An 11271-nucleotide genomic window follows, 5' to 3' on the forward strand; every position below is an offset into this window, starting at 1 on the left:
TAAACAAATGCTGTTCACAGACGAAGCAACATTCCGTAAAAGTGGTGCTGTAAGTCGTCACAATATCCAGTTATGGGGTTCAGATTGATTGGACGTTGTGCCCAAACTTCTCTAGGATTCGCTAAAAGCGACCGTGTCGTGTGTGTTACTTTGTAAGCAAATTATAGGCCCCCTTCTTTTCCGCCAAAAGAAGAATTACAGGCATCTGGGTATGCATCAACTGCTTGTGTAAGCTCAAATCGCAGAAACTGATCAACAATCTGATCATTTACATGCAAGATGGCAGCGCAACACACTAAACAACAGACATCCAAGTGGTTGGATAGGCAAGGACGCGCCTGTTCCCCAGTCTTTCTGAAGTCCTGGTTTTATGGGGATACGTAACGAACATTATCTATGTATCGAAATAATCCGCAACCAGTTGCGTAAAGAGGTTTTATTTCCTTAACCGGTTTCTGGCAGTTAGTGCCCATCGTCAGAAGTGCCTGAAACCGGTTAAGGAAGTCAAATTTCTTTTACGCAACTAGTTGCTTATTAAACTTCCTGGCAGATTAAAACTGTGTGCCCGACCGATACTCAAACTCGGGACCTTTGCCTGCTCAGATGGTAGAGCACTTGCCCGCGAAAGGTAAAGGTCTCGAGTTCGAGTCTTGGTCGGGCACACAGTTTTAATCTGCCAGGAAGTTTCATATCAGCGCACACTCCACTGCAGAATGAAAATCTCATTCTAGTTGCGTATTATTTCGACATATATAAAACTACAGTTGCTCAGGATGGATGAAATACTAAAACATGGTCTATGCAAAAAAAAAAGAAAAAAAAATGAAATCTGAGACGTTTGCTGGAGCGAATTTCGGCAGTCTACACGACTGTAACACCATAGGTACTACAAAAAGACATGAAGTGAAATCGAATATCGTCTCGATGTCTGCAGAGCAACAAGTGGAGCTCACATCAGAACTTATTAATGTATTAAAAAAACTTAGTTTTCTCGCTTCAATTGGACCTTTAAATCGTTTCATTATCAAAAAAAAAAAAAAAAAATGGCTCTGAGCACTATGGGACTTAACTTCTGAGGTCATCAGTCCCCGAGAACTCAGAACTAATTAAACCTAACTAACCTAAGGACACCACACACATCCATGCCCGAGGCAGGATTGGAACCTGCGACCGTAGCGGTCGCGCGGTTCCATACTGTAGAGCCTAGAACCGCTCGGCCACCCCGGCCGGCGTTTATTATCTTGATCAGTTTTTCTGTAGTGCTGTCCGCCCCGGTAGCTAAGTGGTCAGCGTGACAGACTGTCAATCCTAAGGGCCCGGGTTCGATTCCCGGCTGGGTCGGAGATTTTCTCCGCTCAGGGACTGGGTGTTGTGTTGTCCTAATCATCATCATTTCATTCCCATCGACGCGCAGGTCGCCGAAGTGGCGTCAAATCGAAAGACCTGCACAAGGCGAACGGTCTACCCGACGGGAGGCACTAGCCACACGACATTTCCATTTTTTTTCTGTAGCGCTTGATCAAAATTCCGGCATTCTTTTCGGAACACACTGTATAGCTGATTACTTGCTGCTTCTACAGACATAATACTAAGCTCATTCCAAAAGAAATGCACATGATATTCTCAAAAATTGAACCTTTGTTGGACACCTTGTCTGCTCACTGCTGTCAAAGTAATATTCTTCTCGCTTGAAATAAAATTTAATTTAACATGTTTCCGCAAGTCGCGCTGTAGTAGCACTCCATCATGATGGCTTTTGCACGTGATGTTCGTCGAAAGCAATGTGCTGTTGTGGAGTTCCTATGTTATGAGAACAAGGCAGTGACAAACAATCACAAGACTTTGAAGAAGGTGTATTGGGAAAAATGCTGTTAATCGCATACCATTAGTCGTTGGATAGACAGACTATCTGCTGAAAGTTGGAACCGCCCGTATTTAGTACTGCGCAGGCTCCTTACAATGTGGATCGTTATCACAGTCTAATTTCGGCTGATAAACGCGTAAAGTGAACTAATTGTCGGTCCGAGCGGGCACAGGAGAAGCGAAAGTGTTCAGAGTATTGAGACGAAGGCTAAAAACAGTTTGCGCCACGTGGTTTCAGATGATGTTGACGGACGTCCACAAGGAAATACGGAGGACAATGTACAGTGAACTTTCTGACGCTTCGAGAATTCTCGAAATCGCTTCATTGCAATAACTGTGGTTGGAAATAATACTGGGTGCATCACTTTGAATCGATGGAATGGCATCACGCAAACTCATTGAAGAAAAAGAAAAAGTCCAAAACTGCACCTTCAGCAGGGAAAATGATAGCTATTGTGTGTTCTGTTCAGAAGAACTGTTTCTTGTGTTCATCATGTCACGTGGAACCACTATCAATTCTAGGGCATATGTGCAGACCATTAAAAAACTTAATTTTCGAATGTGTCGGCAAAAACACGATGGTTTGCTGCTGATTTATAACGGCCTGCCACAGGTCGGTGAGAAAATCACCATCAAGATCTCAAAGCTGGAGTGGACAACTCTGTAGCGCTCGCGCCACAGCCCTCATATGGCACCGTGTGATTACCCCCTCTTCCATAAATTGAAGGAAAATCTTCACGGAACGATATTTGAAGGTGATGACTCCATTGGGAGGGTTCGTAAACAATGGCACAAATGTGATGGTCCTGCCGTGCAGGTAAACAACCCTTAGTTCCACGGTGGCGTAAGGCAACTCAGAGTGATGAAGATTATGTGCAAAAATGACATTTTACCTCTCAAGAATGTATAACACACTGAAAAAAATATCAAAGGTATCTGGGACAAATCCACTGTTTAAAAAAACTGGGAATTTCTTTTGGAGTGAACCTCTACAAGCCTTTCGAAATTATCTTTTACGGTTCTTTTAAGAAATCAATATTTCGAATGTTGAAACCAATTTAATAAGTTACCCCAATTTTGCTACCATGAACTGAGGATCGCTACCAACTGAAGACCACAGTATGACAATAGGTTTCGAGGGAGACCAACACATTTGACTATATCCAAAACACTATCGCTTATGAACAAAGCAAGCTCTTGCGTAATATTCACAATCACTTAAAATATTGTTTTGAAAAGTAACATTTATTCAGCAGATACTGGAGGACGAAAGATCATGATTTATGCACACTACTATCTACATCTACATCTACATTTATACTCCGCAAGCCACCCAACGGTGTGTGGCGGTGGGCACTTTACGTGCCACTGTCATTACCTCCCTTTCCTGTTCCAGTCGCGTATGGTTCGCGGGAAGAACGACTGTCTGAAAGCCTCCGTGCGTGCTCTAATCTCTCTAATTTTACATTCGTGATCTCCTCGGGAGGCATAAGAAGGGGGAAGCAATATATTCGATACCTCATCCAGAAACGCACCCTCTCGAAACCTGGCGACCAAGCTACACCGCGATGCAGAGCGCCTCTCTTGCAGAGTCTGCCACTTGAGTTTGTTAAACATCTCCGTAAAGCTATCACACTTCCCAAATAACCCTGTGACGAAACGCGCCGCTCTTCTGTGGATCTTCTCTATCTCCTCCGTCAACCCGATCTGGTACGGATCCCACACTGATGAGCAATACTCAAGTATAGGTCGAACGAGTGTTTTGTAAGCGACCTCCTTTGTTGATGGACTACATTTTCTAAGCACTCTCCCAATGAATCTCAACCTGGTACCCGCCTTACCAACAATTAATTTTATATGATCATTCCACTTCAAATCGTTCCGCACGCATACTCCCAGATATTTTACAGAAGTAACTGCTACCAGTGTTTGTTCCGCTATCATATAATCATACAATAAAGGGTCCTTCTTTCTATGTATTTGCAATACATTACATTTGTCTATGTTAAGGGTCAGTTGCCACTCCCTGCACCAAGTGCCTATCCGCAGCAGATCTTCCTGCATTTCGCTACAATTTTCTAATGCTGCAACTTCTCTGTATACTACAGCATCATCCGCGAAAAGCCGCATGGAACTTCCGACACTATGATCGAAACGCATCAGCTGAGTTAATATCATTAAAAAAATCGGAGTGTTAGAGCCTCCAAAACTTCGGAAATATTACAGAATTGCAAAAGCTAACAGCAGTTTTGGAATCAGCACGAAAGTTCCTCCAAGATGAGATAATTTATACGTAAATTATAAGTCCTTTTAAATTTTTTACAGATGGGGGGAGTGATGTCTCTGACTACATTTTGTGTAAACACCAACGAGCCGTTCTAGGCGCTTCAGTCTGGAACCGCGAGACCGTTACGGTCGCAGGTTCGAATCCTGCCTCGGCATGGATGTGTGCGATGTCCTTAGGTTGGTTAGGTTTAAGTAGTTCTAATTTCTAGAGGACTGATGACCTCAGATTTTAAGTCCCATAGTGCTCACAGCCATTTGAACCATTTTGTAAACGCCAAACGTCACGCAAGAGTCAGTTAATGCTATGATCTACAGTCCTTTCATTTTTGTGAAATGCAGACAAATTTAGGTTGGCAAGAGTGTATAAACGTGTCGGGTGACATGTCATGTTCTCTGCGAGTTCAGAAAACAGATGCTATACTGTGAAGGCATGTTTTGTTTAGCAATACTGACCACGCATGTAGATATAAAATCTGGAAGCAGAAGTGAACTTTCGGACCAGAATCCCAGCTTCAGATGCAGCCATCACATAATTTCGATGACATCCACATGTTTTATTGCTGGATTAAATTGCAAGTCATTCCGTCCAGTAGCTGTCGGTATGCAACTCTCTGAATAAGGCAGAGTGCATGAATCCTCAGAAAAGGAAAAATTTATGCGAGGCTATGAAAGTGACCGAGACGATCCACGTGAAGAAGTGAAAGGAAGTGCAACCACAGCGGAAATCGTCGAAAAAGTACTCAATATGATATCAGAAGATTGGCGTACGAAGGTACGCGACATTTCCCAAGATTGTAGGCATTTTAAACCAACGTGACGTCTACATTTTTCATGAACAACTGCACACGAGAAAGCTTTATGCATGGTAGGTGTCACGGCTGCTCTCAACGGACTATAAATAAATTCCGAACAGCAGTTGGCACGTTTTGGGAGTAAAAGTAAAGGTGAATTTCTGTTTGTTTTATGGGGAAATGGCTGAAACATAGATTCTTCATTGTAAACCTGAATCAAAGCAACAATTGAAACAGCGGACAAAAACAGGTTCTTCATCTCCAAAGAAGGCGAAGAAAGAAAAAAAAATCATCTTTCATCAAGACAGTGGACTTGCCCAAAAAATTCCTTCACAGTGGGTAAACTGGCGGACATGTGCTGTCGAGTGTTGTCTAATCTACCCTGTTTCCCAAATTTTGATCCCTCAGACTTTCATTTCCTCTCAAAACTCGAATTCTTTCTTGCTGATAAGCGGATTCTTTCAAGCCAAGAAGTGACTGCAGTACTTTGAGAAGAATACAAGACAGATGGAGTAATGTCACAGGAAACCCCGCTACATGAGTTCCCTGTTGCTGGTAAAGGAGATTATATTGAAAAGTGAAAAGTCGGGTCGATAACTTTTAAGACCAACCTCGTACAAACACGTTTTCCTTTATATAGAGTAGCCATACAGCCATACAAAACATACAGTACCTCAAAAGACGGAACAAACTATTCACACATGCACTACTACGAAAAAGTATAAAGTATGCTAACAGTTAATTACATGTTCCACAGATTATGTGCACAGTTTATATCGAAATGATCTGGAGTGAGTCAGTTTACAGGTAACCTACAGGCTACGCTGACTGCCTGAACTACGTACACAGATTGCGAAATAGCTCAGTAGCTTAAATTTACCAAAAATCAACATTATACTGTAGGAAATACTGCAACCAGCCACAAGTTTTCTGAAATGATTTTGTCGTATCTTGCTGCTGGTTGCAGTATTTCCTACTGTGTAATTTCTGAAAACAGCTGCGGTGTTCCCTTAGCATAATTGATAAAAAAAGCAACATTTTATTATTTTTCGCAGCTCATGTGACAAGCGAAGATGTACTAAAGAAGGAACTAAAACATGCTACACTGCTCAATTAAATAGTCCTCTACAGTACAGAAACAGTCGTTCAACTGTAATGATTTTAGGTAAGATTTAAAATTTACGTTCTCACCCTTACAGTACTTTATGTCATTCGGCGAATTACCAAAGTTTTTTGTGGCTACATATTAACTTGTCTTTAAAGCCATTGACAGCCTTAACAGTAAGTAGGGTAGGGCAGTTCTTTCCTGTAGTGTTATCACTGTGGACATTACTGTAATTTTCTAATTTTTATGAGTTAGGTATGCCGAATTTCATTAACAAATATTTTTAGAAAGTGCAGCTAAAATACAAAACTCAAGGTGCAAGGCTAGACATTGGCTGAACACCATACATTAACTGTATGATGGTAATAACCGTCATATTCTATCCGATAAAACTAGTCGGATACGAAAGGTGTAAAGCATGATTAGAATTACACACAAGGAACACATTTTTCTTCGTCCTTTTTTAATTTTTCATTTCTTCAAACTCCTTTTGTCGATTGAAAGCAAACTTCAAAAGAGAAAAGTAAAGAAACTTCAGTTAAAACGTTGGGATCTGCTCGAAACAGAAAATAGGAGCTCAGCCAAGTAGTGAACTGGTGAAATGTTTTTCGAAAATTTTAATTTTCTTCCAAATTTTTATGTTACACTAGATCTCACCGACAGAATCGACTAGGTTCTCCTCCAGGTGTTTCTAATAAAGAATCAAAGAATCAAATTAATTTCGAGTTCGATATTTCGTATCTGATTCCGGTAACTACTGGAATCTGTGAATTTTCAGCAAAATAATGCTCCTTGTCTGCATATCGTCCACATACAAACAAAGTAAAACGGTAGTGCATCTTTGCGACCACCTTGCTCTTCTGTTCATTGTTTGAGCCCTGAACATTACGGGGGAATACGTGACACCCTGTAACGAATGTTGGTAGCATTAAGGAACAAGTGGAAAGAAATTCTACAAGTGGTTGGAAAATAAAGCGAACTAATATCTTAGGGCAGTGGTTCTCAGACTCCGGGAGCGGAGGTAAAAGGAGCGGGGCGGCGGAATTAAACTTTCAGAGAGGCAAAAATGATTTAGTCAAAACCTAAGGTTATTTTAAAAGTTATCTCTAACATTAATGTTTTGTTACATTGATATTTCTTAGGCCATCATCTTTATGTTATTATAATAACATAATCATCAGTTATTTGACTTCTGCCGTCTCTTCTAGACTACAGTTTCCAGTGATACACATGCATGTTTTCCAACGTGATTTACGAACTTTCCAATAGATTATAGTCTTAAATATTCCTTATTACTTCGAATGCAGTAAAGAACTTAGTTCCATCTACCATCCATTCGCCTGGCTTCACGTCCCGTCCACCTCCACGGGATTTTCATTGTGGTGCTAATCACATCTTCCACTCCAAGATGTTCCTTAATCTATTTGCTCTCCTCTCTCTCCTAGAAATTTTCTTTATGCTTCTCCCCATTCCTCACCGAGTAGCCCTCAGTTCTGAATGATTCCCACACGTACAGTCCATGACTCACTGTCGGTGGTACACATTGACATTCAATTTTCAGTTTCAGACGCACTGGATGCTTTACCCGTAAAACTTTGCATTTTAGCAAAGTCACTCAAACCATTTTCATTTTTTTGTTTAATTCTTTTGCTATCCATCTCCAGTCTTATCAGTCAGAATCTTCCACACAGTAATAAGTTCCATTACCAACTGCTTCCCTGCTTTGGCGAATCGACAAGTAAATGTCTGGGTTCTAACACAAGACCATTTTCAGTGAATGAAGGAACATTGTCAGATAGTTTAAACTGAGTCAAACTACAATTCTTTAGATTCGGTGCCGTGTATCCATTATTGTCGGTAAAAGCATGTTAAATAATTCTTCCGCCGCTTGTTAGTAGAGCAGCTTCATAATTGTAAATGAAAAATCGAGTGTGTTCTGCCCTATTAACATCTTTTAACTGACTATCGTCACCGAAGAGTGTACAATATTAGTAAACAACACTCGAAAGATGTTACACATGGAGAGTAAAGTACGAACACAGAATAAATGTCATTCTTGACAGTGCACTTGTAACACAATTGAGAAATGTTAAACAGTAAATGAATACAAACGGAACAAACGAAATTCGAAAAATATAGTGCCTATATAATAATTTAATTTAATTAACATTCGCAATAAAGTAAAGTTATTATATGACAAAAATACTGAAGAACAACTTGAAGAGGTATTACATGTGAATTGTCATGCAGAAACAGAATAAAATGTAGAACTGGCAAGTACGACAACAGAACATATGGAGTTCATAGAAAATCACAATATAAGAAATAAATACTACAAGAATGAGATGGAGACCATACTGAAACAGACTGGAGCATACATTGTCGAAATCATCGAAAACGCTGAGTTTACGTGAAGTTTAAAAGAGGGAAAGCCTTTAGCTGTGTTTGTTTATCGAATACTGAAATAAGACTGTGGGCCAGACTTTTTTGCTTTGCAGGACTCCCAACAGATTACGTTTTTGGCATTTGCTTGCTAAGCGAAGACATGGTACTGTGGGTGTTAGCTGTGACCCGCACTCAGTACACGCTCTGCAAATGTGGGGTCATAATTTCGCAGCTACCAGCTGCGTTCATGTTCAGCGTACCTAATTCCTATTTCACTGTCTGATTTACCAGTACAAAGCTTATCACAATCATGACAAATAGTCTTGTACAACCAACTGTTGGCTGATAATTGAGTCTTACCATTCCTACCGAAAGTACACTGGGTTGTAATGTTTCTCACATAGTAGGAAATCCTATAGTAACAAGATTTCAGTGTTTTGGCTACATTCTATGATACTTGTCCTAAGTATGAGACTGTACACCACTTTTTGCAAACATTAGGAGGGACAACAAAGTGAGCATGGAGGATGGGTATAATTCTCAATTTTTGGTTCCTATGCAAGGTGTAATAAATCAGGACAGGTTTATAACCATTGGTTTAGGCAATAAACTTATTGCCCAGTTCTGCTGTGAAATCTGCCTTGGACATGGGAACAAATACGAGACGGCGCATCTTTGAGTAGAGAGCTGCAAATTCATATGATACTGGATGTAGTGGCAATGTCAATAGCTGCAGTTTTCCTATAAATTTTGAAACAATGCATCTAATTGCAGAAGCATTACACTGTTAATAATGACATTTACTCTGCGTTCGTACCTCACTCTCGATGTAAGAGCGCTTTCAATGCTGCTCACCAATACTGTACGATCTTTGACGACGGTAGTCAAAGTCTGATAACGGCCTTGAAAGCCGAAAACTGGTTAACAAAGTAAATGAATACCGTAGCATATACTCAGTATTGTGTTATCCGTTGATAATTAATCGGTGGAAGCTTTAATATAGTGACTTTCCTTCGCAGCAGCCCGTAAATAAATATTTGGACTGTAATAATAACGTAGATAAAAGGAAGCTAGCAAACAAACTTGTACCACAAATTGAAACGTGCGCTGAATCACACCAAACCGAACATAAAATGTTTGTTAGAACAGCAAGCACCAAAACTCTCATCGACACATTATTCTTGGTTTAATATGAAAAAAAATACACTATTCTTTGAACTTTAATTAAATGTTACTTATTTTTCGTCACTTTCAAAAATTTATCAGTTTAATAAGTCACAGCTGCAAAATACTAACGCGAATTCCTTACAGACGAATGGAAAAACTGATAGAAGCCGAACTCGGGGAAGATCAGTTTGGATTCCGTAGAAATGTTGGAACACGTGAGGCAATACTGAGCCAACGACTTATCTTAGAAGAAAGATTAAGGAAAGGCAAACCTACGTTTCTAGCATTTGTAGACTTAGAGAAACCTTTTGACAATGTTGATTGGAATACTCTCTTTCAAATTCTGAAGGTGGCAGGGGTAAAATACAGGGAGCGAAAGGCTATTTACGATTTGTACAGAAACCAGATGGCAGTTATAAGAGTCGAGGGGCATGAAAGGGAAGCAGTGGTTGGGAAAGGAGTGACACATGGTTGTAGCCTCTCCCCGATGTTATTCAATCTGTATATTGAGCAAGCAGTAAAGGAAACAAAAGAAACATTCGGAGTAGGTATTAAAATTCATGGATAGGAAATAAAAACTTTGAGGTTCGCCGATGACATTGTAATTCTGTCAGAGACAGCAAAGGACTTGGAAGAGCAATTGAACGGAATGGACAGTGTCTTGAAAGGAGGATATAAGATGAACATCAACAAAAGCAAAACGAGGATAATGGAATGTAGTCAGATTAAATCGGGTGATGCTGAGGGAATTAGATTAGGAAATGAGACACTTAAAGTAGTAAAGGAGTTTTGCTATTTAGGGAGTAAAATAACTGATGATGGTCGAAGTAGAGAGGATATAAAATGTAGACTGGCAATGGCAAGGAAAGCGTTTCTGAAGAAGAGAAATTTGTTAACATCGAGTATAGATTTAAGTGTCAGGAAGTCGTTTCTGAAAGTATTTGTATGGAGCGTAGCCATGTATGGAAGTGAAACATGGACGATAACTAGTTTGGACAAGAAGAGAATAGAAGCTTTCGAAATGTGGTGCTACAGAAGAATGCTGAAGATAAGGTGGGTAGATCACGTAACTAATGAGGAGGTATTGAATAGGATTGGGGAGAAGAGACGTTTGTGGCACAACTTGACTAGAAGAAGGGATCGGTTGGTAGGACATGTTTTGAGGCATCAAGGGATCACAAATTTAGCATTGGAGAGCAGATTGGAGGGTAAAAATCGTAGAGGGAGACCAAGAGATGAATACGCTAAGCAGATTCAGAAGGATGTAGGTTGCAGTAGGTACTGGGAGATGAAGCAGCTTGCACAGGATAGAGTAGCATAGAGAGCTGCATCAAACCAGTCTCAGGACTGAAGACCACAACAACAACAACAACAATGTGTTATTTCCCGCCCACCTCTCATACTCCCTCTCCCGCCCCCCGCTTCCTATAAAGCCTATGTCCGTGCTAAATTTTGTACAGTTTAGTGGATGGCCTCCTTGACGGTTAGTGGTTTCAGAAAGATTGGGAGTCTCTATTTTAGAGAAAGTGGAAATATATGTTACGTAAAGGGTGGAGACAGACAAACTATTCAGCGACCAGAATTGATTTACACGTTACGTTCATTTCAACATTCTTGGCAATCTCTGCATTGGACGTTGACTGCACCTGGTGGATTCTGACGTCTGCAGCTCGC

This window comes from Schistocerca americana, chromosome 8 (assembly GCF_021461395.2).
Source record: "Schistocerca americana isolate TAMUIC-IGC-003095 chromosome 8, iqSchAmer2.1, whole genome shotgun sequence".
Classification (NCBI taxonomy): domain Eukaryota; kingdom Metazoa; phylum Arthropoda; class Insecta; order Orthoptera; family Acrididae; genus Schistocerca; species Schistocerca americana.